This window comes from Oncorhynchus tshawytscha, linkage group LG06 (genome assembly GCF_018296145.1).
Source record: "Oncorhynchus tshawytscha isolate Ot180627B linkage group LG06, Otsh_v2.0, whole genome shotgun sequence".
NCBI classification, from domain to species: Eukaryota; Metazoa; Chordata; class Actinopteri; order Salmoniformes; family Salmonidae; genus Oncorhynchus; species Oncorhynchus tshawytscha.
In genome coordinates this window covers 19,247,262-19,262,550 of record NC_056434.1, presented here as the reverse complement: position 1 = coordinate 19,262,550, position 15,289 = coordinate 19,247,262, and positions in this window count along the sequence as shown.

Here is a 15,289-nt window from a genome sequence, read left to right as displayed (position 1 = left end):
GCTCAGGTTTTTGCAGATGTAAGGTTTTGACTGTTCAGAATGATTATATGATACAAGGTTATGATTAATAAGTTGACTGTTTAAGGATGTGATAGGAGAGATGGTAACTCTTTAAAGAACCGCTCTCGTGGTGCCCCAGATCCTAATGAGTTAATTGTTACATGATTAATTTAATCGGGTAACAATTAAACATAATTAGGTATTAGATAAGTCTAACAGTCTTCAGATTAATGTTAAAGTCACAACATCACATACGCTGCTGATACTGTTTATTATCTATGCTGTTGCTACACTCTCTATATCCGATGTGAGCCAGACCTTTAAACAGGTCAACATTCACAAGGCTGCGGGGCCAGATGGAGTACCAGGATGTGTACTCAGAGCATGAGTGGACCAACTGGCAAGTGTCTTCGCTGACATGTTCAACCTCTCCCTGACCGAGTCCCTAATACCTACATGTTTCAAGCAGACCATCGTAGTGCCTGTGCCCAAGAAAGCGAAGGTAACTTGCCTAAATGACTACTGCCCCGTAGCACTCACGTCGGTAGTCAGGAAGGACTTTGAAAGGCTGGTCATGGCTCACATCAAAATTATCATCCCGGAAACCCTATACCGATATCAATTTGCATACCGCCCGAACAGATCCAAAGATGATGCAATCTCAATCGCACTCCACACTGCCCTTTCCCACCTGGACAAAAGGAACACCTATGTGAGAATGCTGTTCATTGTTTACAGCTCAGCGTTCAACACCATAGTTCCCACAAAGCTCATCACTAAGCTAAGGACCCTGGGACTAAACACCTCCCTCTGCAACTGAATTCTGGACTTCCTGACAGGTCGCCCCCAAGTGGTAAGGGTAGGCAACAACACATCTGCCACACTGATCTTCAAAACAGGGGCCCCTCAGGGGTCCGTGCTTAGTCCCCTCCTGTACTCTCTGTTCACCCACGACTGTGTGGCCAAGCACGACTCCAACACCATCATTAAGTTTGCTGACGACACAATGGTGGTAGGCCTGATCACCGACAGGTGCCAGGACAACAACTTCTCCTTCAACGTGAGCAAGATAAAGGAGATGAACGTGGACTACAGGAAAAGGAGGGCCGAACATGCCCCCATTCACATCGACGAGGCTGTAGTGGAGCGGTCGAGAGTTTCAAGTTCCTTGGTGTCCACATCACCAAAATACAACCATGGTCCAAACACACCAAGAAATTTGTGAAGAGGGCACGACAATGCTTTTCCCCCTCAGGAGATTGAAAAGATTTGTCACGTGTCCCCAGATCCTCAAAAAGTTCTACAGCTGCACCATTGAGTGCATCCTGACCGGTTGCATCACCACCCTGGTATGGCAACTGCTTGGCATCCGACCGTAAAGAGCTACAGAGGGTAGTGCGTACAGCCCAGTACATCACTGGGGCCAAGCTTCCTGCCACCCAGGACATATATACTAGGCGGTGTCAGGGGAAGGCTTAAAAAAATTGTAAAAAGACTCCGGTCACCCAAGTCATAGACAGTTCTCTCCACCAGGTCTAGGTCCAAAAGGCTTCTTAACAGCTTCTACCCCCAAGCCAAAAGAATGCTGAACAGTTAATCAAATGGCCACCGGGACTATTTGCATTGACACCCACCCCCCCTTTGTTTTTACACTGCTGCTACTCGCTGTCTATTATCTATTCAGTCACTTTACCGCTACCTACATGTACAAATGACCTTGACTAACCTGTACCCCCCCACATTGACTCGGTACCGGTACCCCTTGTATATAGCCTCAATGTTGTTATATTATTGTGCTACTTTTTACTACATTTTTTTTACTTTAGTTTATTTAGTAAATATTTTCGTGTCAATTGAATACTTGGTTGTTTGTGGCACTCTATTTGTTGTTTTGTATTGGTGACATTGACACAGTAAGAGATTCCCCCACATTCTGGTAAGACCATTTAAATCTGTGTTATTAAACATTTCTCAGTTGCTCCCATATTCATGTCCAAAATTGTAACATTTATTGGGACATTTGTTTTTAGAAAATCAACATATGGGTTTGTGTGAAAGTTGTCCAATTAGCTGTTTGAAAGTATTTCTGATAAATGTAATTGAACTGCATAATATAGTACAAATTATTGTTGTCATGGCATGGGTCCTCAAATCCTCAAAAGCTTCTACAGCTGCACCATCGAGAGCATCCTGACTGGTTACATTACTGCCTGGTATGGCAACTGCTCAGCCAAATAACATTTTATTTGATTTAGTCACTTTATAGTCACATATAGTCACATTTAGTCACATATCTACCTCAAATACCTTGTACTGGTACCCCGTATTGGTACCCATGTATAGCCAAGTTATCGTTACTCATACTATTTTGTTCTTGTGTTGTTTTTTTTGTTGCATTGTTGGGAAGGGCCCGTAAGAATTTCACTGTTAGTCTACACATTTTGTTTATGAAACATAAGACAAATAACATTTGATTAGAATAATCCAGACTAATTTAATGTGCTCAACCTCATTAGCTGACATTGAGGCTGCTTTAAGTGTGGGTTTGGTACCTTCCTGTCAGAATCAGTTCCACTGATTGAGGACCTAGTACTGCCACTATCCTGGTGGAGTGTTCAGCCACTGGTATTCAGACATGGGTTCAATTAGAGAGCCCTAGGGTGAGACTCCCTGTAATAGGATTTCACACTCGTAACGCTACACAATGCTGGGTTTACTAAAGGGGAAAAATGTGACCTACGCACTGAACACCGTTCCCAAAATATGCTCTATATTTACATCTGCAACGGAAAAAAGATGGAGAGTATTTACACTGAGATCAACTCTGCACTGTGTCAGTTTCTCTGGGAAAAGATGTGTTTTCTAAACACAGCCATGGCCACTTGAAACTGCTTGAACTACAGCTATAATGGCAGACTTTTGAGGCCTAGACAAAGAAAAATAATTCCTTTACTAAAAAGAGATTTCGGCTTTGCTTCTTGCTATTCACTCGCCCATGAGTGTGGACTTATGTGGGATGATGATCAACAACTAAGTGGAACTTTCTAGATTCCTGCCTTTTCGGGCGAAGGTGCCCATAAGAGTTCAGAGCTTTCCATGCACGCTCCTATAACACCCCTGTGTTTACGACTTAGGCCAATCAGAGAGCTGGAGGAATGGAGAAGCATGGAAAAGATCTTTACAGGATTTGGGATTTTGTACCTCTCTTGGCCAAAGAATTCATTTTTAGACATGTTATTAGCACTGTTCTGAGAAATGACATAAATTGATTGGACAAGTTGGGTTTCAACACGATGGACTTTCCGTTTATGAAAGCGCTGCTTTGATGTCCTGGAACATTCCCCCCACAATTATGACTCGTAGTAAAAATTAAGGTCTGTATATAGTTCTAGTGAATCAACCTACATCTTTTTTTAACTGAAGGTGCATACTATCTTTCAAGACTGGATTAGGAATGCTCTGCAGCCCCCATGGTTGTTCCTCTCACAGACCCATTGGGTTAGGTATGATTGAAGTAATAGGGATTATAGTGGGTGTATATGATGATCCCTCTATCCTGTTCTAACCCAAGCCAGGCTCTTCTACACCTGGTCTCCATTGATCGTAGGGCACGGCAGGTCACAATGGGAGAAAAAATGTTTGATATGCACAGAATACAACAGTAGACCTTACAGTGAAATTATTACTTACAAGCCCCTAACCAACAATGCAGTTTAAAAAATACAAGTATTAGAAATAAAAGGAACAAGTAATTAAAGAGCAGCAGTAAAATAACAATAGCGAGGCTATATACAGGGGGTACCAGTACAGAGTCAATGTGTGGGGGCACCAGTTAGTCGAGGTAATTGAGGTAATGTGTACATGTAGGTAGAGTTATTAAAGTGACTATGCATAGATAATAACAGAGAGTAGCAGCGGCGTAAAAGGGGGGCAATGCAAATAGTCTGGGTAGCCATTTGATTAAATGTTCAGGAGTCTTTAGAAGCCTTTTGGACCTAGAAATGGCACTCCAGTACTGCTTGCTGTGTGATAACAGAGAGAACAATCTATGACTAGGGTAGCTGGAGACTTTGACAATTTTTAGGGACTTCCTCTGACACCGCCTGGTATAGAGGTCCTGGATGGCAGGAAGCTTGGCCCCAGTGATGTACTGTGCCGTACCCACTACCCTCTGCAGTGCCAAGCGGTCGGAGGCCGAGCAGTTGACATACCAGGCAGTAATGCATCCAGTCAGGATGCTCTCGGTGGTGCAGTTGTAGAACCTTTGGAGGATTTGAGGACCCATGCCATGACAACAATAATGTGTACTATATTATGCAGTTCAATTACATTTATCAGAATTACTCTCAAACAGCTAATTTTGGACAACTTTCACACAAACCCATATGTTGATTTTCTAAAAACAAATGCCCCAATAAATTTGACAATTTTGGTCATGAATATGGGAGCAACTGAGAAATGTTTAATAACACAGATTTAAATGGTCTTACCAGAATGTGGGGGAAACTCTTACTGTGTCAATGTCACCAATACAAAACAACAAATAGAGTGCCACAAACAACCAAGTATGCAAATGACATGTCCCAAATGACACTCCATTTAGAAAAGCCTACACACCCCGTAGGTAGGGAAACGGAATACATGGTGTGGTGGAGAATGTTTTGGTATTGAGGCGTCCCATCTCATGTAAAATCTGGTACTAGACACCCCCTTGGTGTAAACAGAGTCTGGGAGAGAAGCTCTGTGGAGTTCCTGGAGGTACACCACCTCCTCATCAAGCTGGGAATCTAGGACTTTACAGAGATCATGCAGCCTTCAAGATCAAGGGAGGTTAAACCTTCAAACTCCTCCCTGATCTCTTCCTGAAAATAACACATCTGGCCCTGCCACAAACACACACTCCAGTAAGCATTAATACCAGTCAAAATGCCAGACTGAGCACATGGCCTGCCTGAGTTAATTGTCTCTAAGCCTGGCAACTGAAAGGCTCATTACTTGGATTTCTTGTTTAAACAAACAAGGTTGTACCATGTAAAATGTTTACGCTGAAAAAAAAGAGTCAGTAAAAAAGAGTAGACAGAAAGAACAAATGAAAGCAGGTGGAAACTGAGCAACGGTAGAAAAACAAATGGTAGAGAAACATTAACATTTTCTATGTTGGAGCCAACTTTCATTGCTCTCTTTTCTGTAAAGACCCAGTACAGTCAAAAACGTGATTTTCCTGTGTTTTGTATATACTTTCACACTATGAGATTGGAATAATACTGTGAAATTGTGAAAATTATGAAAGTGCCCTTTTAGTGTAAGAGTTGTTTGACAAGACCGCCTCAAATTTCAGCCTGTTTTGGTGGGATGGAGTTTTGGCCTTTCTGGTGACATCACCAGGCCGTGAATGAGTTAATAGACCAATAAGAGAGTTCCAAACCTCTCTCCCAATAACAGTTTTCCCCTCCCCACTCAGGCCACTCCCAGACATTCCTAGCAATATTCTTGCTTGAGAAATTGATCTTTGCAAATAAGCTATTTTTGTTTCTTTTTGATCACATTAATTGAAAACATTCACAGTAAGGTACTTAATTGTTACCCAGATATCATTTGATATGGAGATAAAAATGGCTGCATTGGACCTTAAAACATCATGATCCTTGTTTTAATGAATGATTTGTCTGACCTTAATGTCAGGATTAAATACACAGTACAAAGAATTACAATAAATTGACTGACAAACCTCTCCCAGGGGAGCACTGATGAAATGACTACCTGGCTGACAGGGTAAGACAGTAGGGTATAAATAGTCTAATGCTTCTGATAATAAGTGAAGCATTTAAGAATTTGCCCAAGAAATAAAAAGAAATCTTGCAGAAAAATATGGAAGCTAATACTTGCGTTTATGATGCAGAGACACAATAAGCTAAGCTGAGAAAATGTATATCAAGACAACTTTCAGAAGTTTTATGATTAATATCTTGTAACACTTAACATATTTTCCCCAAAGAAATATGGTCTTAATAATTGTGAGTAGGATTGACACAGTTGGAGTTAGAATTTCATTTCCCTATTGGCATAAGATGTGACTGGCATTTCTTAAAGCTTTTCACATAGACTAATTGGACATGTTTTTGTGTTTAAAAAATATATATATTAAACTGTGAAAACCATCTTTCTTTTTTTGCTATTCTTTGCCAATTTTCATTATGTAAAATGTATTTTAAAAAATTGTAAACATTTTAACAATAACCATATCACCATGAGATTGATTTAATATGGCAAACAAGGAACAAATGCTCTCCATTCACACACAATATTTGTTTAGATTTAGTCACAAGTGAAATTAAAGTGGTTAGAGGCATGTCAGATTCTGATCAGTGTGGTTGTGGTTTACTAAACAAACATTAGGGAGACTGTGTTCATATTTCAACATCCTTATGACAGCTGTTACACAACGTTACAGCGGAAAATGTTTTAGAAAGTTAGTGATTATCTTAACATACAATTTTATTGTGCATAAAGAAATGCTTTATTATACTTCTCAGGGGGTATTTTTGGGTCATTGAATATAGTCGACAGACATAATGCACAGTACCAATATGATGTGAACATAATTGATGTATCACATGGTTTGTTATTTGGTATTTTATTACGATCCTCATTAGTTGTTGCGAAAGCAACAGCTACTCTTCCTGGGGTCCACACAAAACATGAAACATGACAAAATATAGAACATTACCATTACCAAAGCCCCATATACTATACTACCCACCATTGCGTCCTGTACGCTCTTGTTGGCTGGTCCTCGCTACATATTCATCACCAAACCCACTGGCTCCAGGTCATCTACAAGTCTTTGCTAGCTAAAGCTCCGCCTTATCTCAGCTCACTGGTCACCATAGCAACACCCACCCGTAGCACGTCTCACTGGTCATCCCCAAAACCAACATCTACTTTGGCCGCCTTATCTTCCAGTTCTCTGCTGCCAATGACTGGAACGAATTGCAAAAATCACTGAAGTTGGAGACTTATATCTCCCTCACTAACTTCAGGCATCGGCTGCTGCTGCTGTACACAGCCCATCTGTAAATAGCCCATCCAACCAACTACCTACATCATCCCCATGTTTTTTTTTCTGCTCTTTTGCACATCAGTATTTCTACTTGCACATCCTCATCTGCACATCTATCACTCCAGTGTTAATTGCTAAATTGTAATTACTTCGCCACTATGGCCTATTTTTTTGTCTTACCTCCTTACTTCATTTGCACACACTGCATACAGATTTTCTATTGTGTTATTGACTATACGTTTGTTAATCCCATGTGTAACTCTGTGTTGTTGTTTTTGTCGCACTGCTTTGCTTAATCTTGGCCAGGTCGCAGTTGTAAATGAGAACTTGTTCTCAACTGGCCTAGCTGGTTAAATAAAGATTAAATATATATATATATTTTAATATATGAAAAATTGATAGACAAGAACAGCTCAAGGACAGAACTACATACATTTAAAAACAGCACACATAGCCTACATATCAATGTTTAGGTCAAAAACGGGAGAGGCATTATGCATTATGTTGCTTTATCTGTTTTTTTAAAACAGGTTTGCTGTTCATTTGAGCAATATGAGATGGAAGAGAGTTCACAATCAAAAGTGTCTAGGGTTTACCGAGGATGGTGCAACAAGGGCAGTGCGACAACAACAAAAAACATCCAGTCAGCGACAGTCCTATGGGCGAAAACAGCTCCTTGATGAGAGGTCGAAGGAGAATGGCAAGAATCGTTCAAGCTAAAAGGCGGGCCACAAACATGCAAACAACTGCGCAGTACAACTCTATGTAATACTCTACACTTTCTTGAATTTGTTCTGGATTTGGGGACTGTGAAAAGACCCCTGGTGGCAGGTTTGGTGGGGTAAGTGTGTGTGTGTGTCAGAGATTTGTGTAAGTTGACAATGCAAACAAATGCGAATTACCCACACAATCTTTCTTTTAAAAATAAGAAATGAGGCAGTCAGTCTCTCTTCAACTTTTAGCTAAGACAGACTGGCATGCATTGTATTTATATTAGCCCTCTGATTACAATGAAAAGCAACATGTGCCACTCTGTTTTGGGCCAGCTGCAGCTTAACTAGGTCTTTATTTGGAGCACTTGACCACGACTGGACAATAATCAAGATAAGAAAAAACTAGAGCTTGCATGACTTGCTTTTTGGAGTGTGGTGTCAAAAAAGCAGAGCATCTCTTTATTACAGACAGACCTCTCCCCATCCTTACAACCATTGAATCTGTATGTTTTGACCATGACAGTTTACAATCTAAGGTAACACCAAGTAATTTAGTCTCCTCAACTTGTTCAACAGCTACATCATTCATTACCAGATTCAGCTGAGGTCTAGAGCTTAGGGAATGATTTGTAGAAAATACAATGCTCTTAGTTTTAGAGATGTCCAGGACAAGTTTATTACTAGCCACCCATTCCAAAACTAAACTCCTTATTAAGGGTTTCAGTGACTTCTTTCGCTGTGTTTTCTGACACGAAAGATAGGCCTGTAACTCATGTGTGATAATTTCATGCTCAGGAAACAATCCATCTAAATATTAAACTTCTGACAAAACCCCAACAGGAACAGCTAGTTGACAAAGGTACAGGATTCAGTTAACCCAGTCACTCTCACTCCCAGGCACTGGGATGCCAAAATAACATGGTCCAGTCCTTAACCCTAACCCCATCCCTAATAACTAGCCTTAACTCCTACATCAACACTAACTCTACCCAAACAGGACAGGTGTCTGAGACGTAGTCTGTATTTGTGAGACTTGAGCATGCCTATTCCGTGCTGCAGCTGGATACTGTATATAAATTGGGCAGCGCTACAGAGGAGTGTTAGGTGAACCATGGCTGTGGTAGAGAGAAGTATCTGAATCCCTCTGACTTATTACAGGGATTAAGATGTCTCTGATGAACCCTGAAGCCTCACTGCCATCCAACACTCTGCAGGTGTAACCAATTACAAGCCTTTATTACAGATACACCCGGATCACTGGCCAAATATCAGCACTCAGTGGTACTGTTATTATGAGAGAGAGAGTTTAAGCCTATATTATCATCATTCTGCATAGAAGACACAATTCAATAAATTATCTTAAAGCAACAAAAAAGCTGGTTCAATCCACTGATGCAGACCTTTGGAATATCTACATTTGAAAAGGTTTATAAATCCATATTTCGATTGTTAATACGGCTGCATGATGTGACTCTAAATATTATTTGAAATGATGGGGGGCAAACATCTTTCTGGTAAGAAGAGGGGCGGGGGGGGTGTGCCTTATGATTAACGAGACGTGGTGTGATCATAACAACATACTGGTGGTCCTCTGTTCACCTGACTTAGAATTCCTCACAATCAAATGTCGATCGCATTATCTACCAAGAGAATTCTCTTCAATTATAATCACAGCCGCATATATTCCCCCCCAAACAGACACATCGATGGCCCTGAATGAACTTTATTTGACTCAATGTAAACTGGAAACCTGAGGCTGCATTTATTGTAGCTGGGGATTTTAACAAGGCTAATCTGAAAACAAGACTCCCTAAATTCTATCAGCATATCGGTTGTGCTACCAGAGTTGGTAAAACCCTGGATCATTGTTATTCTAACTTCTGCGACGCATACAAGGCCCTTCCCCACCCTCCTTTCGGAAAAGCTGACCACGACTCCATTTTGTTGCTTGCAGCAATATAGACAGAAACTAAAACAGGAAGCTCCCGCTCTCAGGTCTGTTCAACGCTGGTCCGACCAATCTGATTCCACACTTCAAGATTGCTTCGATCAAGTGGATTGGGATATGTTCCGCATTGCGTCAAACAACAACATTGACGAATCCTCTGATTTGGTGAGCGAGTTCATTAGCAAGTGCATTGGCGACGTCGTACCCACAGCAACTATTAAAACATTCCCCAACCAGAAACTGTGGATTGATGGCAGCATTCGCGCAAAACTGAAAGCGCGAACCACTGCTTTTAACCAGGGCAAGGTGACCGGAAACATGACCGAATACAAACAGTGTAGCTATTCCCTCTGCAAGGCAATCAAACAAGCTAAGTGTCAGTATAGAGACAAAGTAGAGTCGCAATTCAACGGCTCAGACACAAGAGGTATGTGGCAGGGTCTACAGTCAATCACGGATTACAAAAAGAAAACCAGCCCTGTCGCGGACCAGGATGTCTTGCTCCCAGACAGACTAAACAACTTCTTTGCTCGCTTTGAGGACAATACAGTGCCACTGACACGGCCCGCTACCAAAACCTGCGGACTCTCCTTCACTGCAGCCGACGTGAGTAAAACATTTAAACATGTTAACCCTCGCAAGGCTGCAGGCCCAGATGGCATCCCCAGCCGCGTCCTCAGAGCATGCGCAGACCAGCTGGCTGGGGTGTTTACGGACATATTCAATCAAGCCTTATCCCAGTCTGCTGTTCCCACATGCTCCAAGAGGGCCACCATTGTTCCTGTTCCCAAGAAAGCTAAGGTAACTGAGCTAAACGACTACCACCCCGTAGCACTCACTTCCATCATCATGAAGTGCTTTGAGAGACTAGTCAAGGACCATATCACCTCCACCCTAGACCCACTCCAATTTGCTTACCGCCCCAATAGGTCCACAGACGACGCAATCGCAACCACACTGCACACTGCCCTAACCCCTCTGGACAAGAGGAATACCTATGTGAGAATGCTGTTCATCGACTACAGCTCAGCATTCAACACCATAGTACCCTCCAAACTCGTCATTAAGCTCGAGACCCTGGGTCTCGACCCCACCCTGTGCAACTGGGTACTGGACTTCCTGACGGGCCGCCCCCAGGTGGTGAGGGTAGGTAACAACATCTCCACCCCGCTGAGCCTCAACACTGGGGCCCCACAAGGGTGCGTTCTGAGCCCTCTCCTGTACTCCCTGTTCTCCCACGACTGTGTGGCCATGCACGCCTCCAACTCAATCATCAAGTTTGCAGACGAGACTACAGTGGTAGGCTTGATTACCAACAACGATGAGACGGCCTACAGGGAGGAGGTGAATTTGCTGTTTCCTGAATTTGACTGCCTTTATGACTCGTGACCACTGGTATCGCGGTAATACGGTCACCACAACAGCCCTAGGTATGATCGTTGGTACCAGGCGCGCAGGTTAAAGTATCTCAGAAAAACCCAGCCAGCCTCCTTGGCTTTTCACGTGTCTAGGGTTTACAGAGAATGGCGTGACAAACAAAAAACATCCAGTCAGCGTAAGTCCTGTAGGTGAAAATAGCTCCTTGATGAGCGGTCAAAGAAGACTGGCAAGAATCGTGCAAGCGAAAAGGAAGGCCACAAACAGGCAAACAATGGCGCAGTACAACAGTGGTGTGCAGAATGGCATCTCAGAACACACAACTTGTCGGTCCTTGTCACAGATGGGCTATTGCAGCAGACGACCACACCAGGTTCCACTCCAATCAGCTAAAAACAAGAAGCAGCCGCTCCAGTTGGCACACGATCACCAATACTGGACAATTGAAGAGTGGAAAAATGTTGCCTCGTCCGACGAATCCCGGTTCCTGTTGCTTCATGCTGATGGCAGAGTCAGTATTTGGCGTAAGCAGCACGAGTCCATGGCCCCATCCTGCCTGGTGTCAACAGTACAGGCTGGTGGTTGTGGTGTACTGGTGTGGGGAATGTTTTCCTGGCGCACATTGATACCAATTTAGCTACGTTTCCATTCCCAAAAAAATGGAGGCAAAGGGATGTCCGACCCAGTACTACACAGTTGCACCTAATAAACTGTCTACTGAGTGTATACTGCAAGCTATTTATTCAGCAGGAACTGCAGAAATAGTCTAATTAGATAAATACATATACAGTGGGCTCCAATATTACTGGCACCCCTGACTGACAATGCACAAACAGTACTTTAAAAAAATATAAACAACACAATTATAGAGAAACTCAAAATAACAACATGTGAGAAATATTGTGCCTTATTAATGTTTCAATGGAACCAACCAAAATCATACAATTATTTAATACAAAATACATTTAGCCAAAATCAAGGTTGCAAAAGTATTGGCACTCCTCATTTAGTACTTAGAGCAGCCAACTCTGGCAAGGATAACAGCATGGAGTCTTTTCCTGTGGTGTTTGACAAGGTTAAGGAACACATTTGGAGGGATTTTGGACCATTCCTCTATGCAGATCCTTTCAAGATCCTTCACATTCTTGGGTTTGCGCTTATCAACTGCCCTCTTCCACTCAGCCCACAGGTTTTGGATTGGATTGAGGTCCGGCGACTGAGATGGCCATGGCAGAACATTGATTTTGTTGTCACAGAACCATTTCTGTATGGATCTTGAGGTATGTTATGGGTCATTTTCTTGTTGGAAAGTCCACCTACGGCTAAGCCCCAGCCTTCTGGCAGAGGCAACCAGATTGTCAGCCAAAATTGCCTGATAGTTGGTGGAGTTCATTATGCCATCAATCTTAACCAGTGCCCCTGGACCTCTGGAATTAAAACAGCCCCAAAACATCACTGACCCCCCTCCATATTTCACCGTGGGTATGAAGTGCCTCTCCTTGTATACATCTCTGTTTCGCCACCAAACATGCCGATGCTGTATCTGACAAAAACGTTCAATTTTGGTCTCATCTGACCAGAGCACCTTCTTCCAGTCATAATTTAAATGACATTTGCAAACTCAATGTGTTTGCGTCTGTGTCTTGGGGTCAGAAAGGACTTTCTTCTGGCAGCCCTTCCAAAGAGCCTGTGGTTGTGGAGGTGGGGTCTCGTGTTGCTTTTTGAAACCTGGTGACCCCAAGACGTCCCCAAGGCCTGCAATTATTTCACGGGGATTCTTGGGATTTTGTTGCTTCTCTCACCATCCTCTTTTTTTTTTTTTTTTAACAATTGCCCTGACAGTGCTCAGTGGTATATTCAATCGTTTGTGGATCTTCTTGTAGCCATTACCAGATTTATGAAGGTCTACGACCATATGTCTCTTTTGAACTGCCAGTTCTTTTGTTTTCTTCATGGTGTTGGATGACAAAGGGATATTGCATGCATGTTACCTCTTTTTTATACCCCAGTGAAAAAGGAAGTGATCTAAAGGCTCAATATAGATCCTTAAGACTTAGATAAATTTAAATAAGTGCAATTTAATTCCTGGTTTAATTTTGGTAGATGTTATTTACAATAACATTTAAGGGTGCCAATAATTGTGAAACCTTGATTTAGAGGACATTGATTTTTAATTAAATCAATAAAAGATTTTGGTGGGTTCCATTGAAACATTAATAAAGTACAGTATTTCTCACATGTTGGTATTTTGAGATAAAAAAATATAAACAGTATAATTAATTAAGTATTGTTTGTACATTGCCAGTCAGGGGTGCCAATACTTTTGGATGCCCACTGTAATAAGCAGTTTACAACCATTAAAAGGGCACCGCTGGTGGTTTCAGAGGTATCATCTTAAAATTATAGTAATGTCGGAAAAATATGATTAGCGTCCATTTCACATTTTTTACTCCAATTTGAGGATTTGGTACGGCTAACAAGATAAATAGTTCATTATCAACAGAGACAGTTCATTATCTTCAGACCAAGAGCACCCTCCTGTTGATAGTGACCCATCTTCAGGCCAAGAGCACCCTCCTGTTGATAGTGACCCATCTTCAGGCCAAGAGCACCCTCCTGTTGATAGTGACCCATCTTCAGACCAAGAGCACCCTCCTGTTGATAATGACCCATCTTCAGACCAAGAGCACCCTCCTGTTGATAGTGAACCATCTTCAGGCCAAGAGCACCCTCCTGTTGATAGTGACCCATCTTCAGACCAAGAGCACCCTCCTGTTGATAATGACCCATCTTCAGGCCAAGAGCACCCTCCTGTTGATAGTGAACCATCTTCAGGCCAAGAGCACCCTCCTGTGGCGAGAGAGCAACACTCACTACGCTGAGACAGTTTGAGCTTGCAGGATTAGAGATAATTAGATTAGATAATTATTGTACTTCGAAACGACTTACTCTAGTTCACCTAAAATGCAAGTGAAACCATACGATCAAAGCTATTTGGTTAAACCCTGAAAACAACAAAACAAGCTTTGCTTTCTGTTAAAAGTTTTAATGTAATTTTGAAATACATTTGATATGACAATTTTACATAAACATTTTTTATAACACAAGTAATTTTTTTTATATTAGTTTTTTTGTTTATTTTTTGCCTTTTTTCCTAGTCATTTTATACTAAAGCTCAAAGCAAAAAATAACATGATTGTTTCACCTGTCAAAACAGTAGACTCAACAATGATTTTCAGATGAAGGGACTGAGACAGGGGTGGGCAACTCTGTTCATGGAGAGCTGTGCAGGCCTTTGTTTCACCAGCCTTCAGGGCTTATTCAAATCTTTCTTCTATTTTATTGTAAATCATTATGCGTGAATTAACTAAATGGCACTAAAGCCTGCACTCCCTGCAGCGCTCCAGGTCCCCAGGTCCCAAGATGCCCATCACAAGGACTGGGGGAAGAGAGTCCTGACCCAGATCTCCAAGTATCCCTGTGGTTTGTTTGGACGGATGGAGAGACCTCTATGGTTTGCTGACATACAGCAGCATTATAAACAGAAATCCATGCCACACGCTGGCTTGCCTCCCTTGAGTAGGCCCAGACCGCTAGAATGACTCACTGCAATGCTGTGGTTCTCCAGCCCAATGTTTACAGCTCAATCCATCAGCAATCTAAGCATAGTCATATCATGGTCCCTCATCTCTTATACATCTATAGGGTGGTGGAGGGGAGGGGGACATTTACTGCCTTCTTTAATATCCTCAAAACCTTTTAAGGGAAAAAAACTAAGAAAAACCTAGAACAAAAAGACTCAAATCTGTCAACGACATTTGCCGGCACTCTACTAGGGTTATTAGAAAGAGGAGGCGTTCCATTGAGTGAACGCATTAGAGATTGGTAAATAATATACCACAGCTAGTAGATGCTCTGACAGCCATACAAGTAGTCTTTCTGTGATACACACATCAACAGGGGTGAATGGTACAGTATCTTCTCCTGTGTGTTGCCTGAATGGACATTTGCTATGACTTTGTAGCCTCTTTGTCCTTATTTCACACATAGTGGGCGATTGATATCAAAATGACTGGTTAAGGAGGGCATTGTTGAAAGGAGACATGTAGCTATTCTAGTGCTCCTCAATGACAAGCATCTTTATCCTGATAGGTGTGGTTCCTCTCTAGATGTCTCCATTGGAAAGAGAGG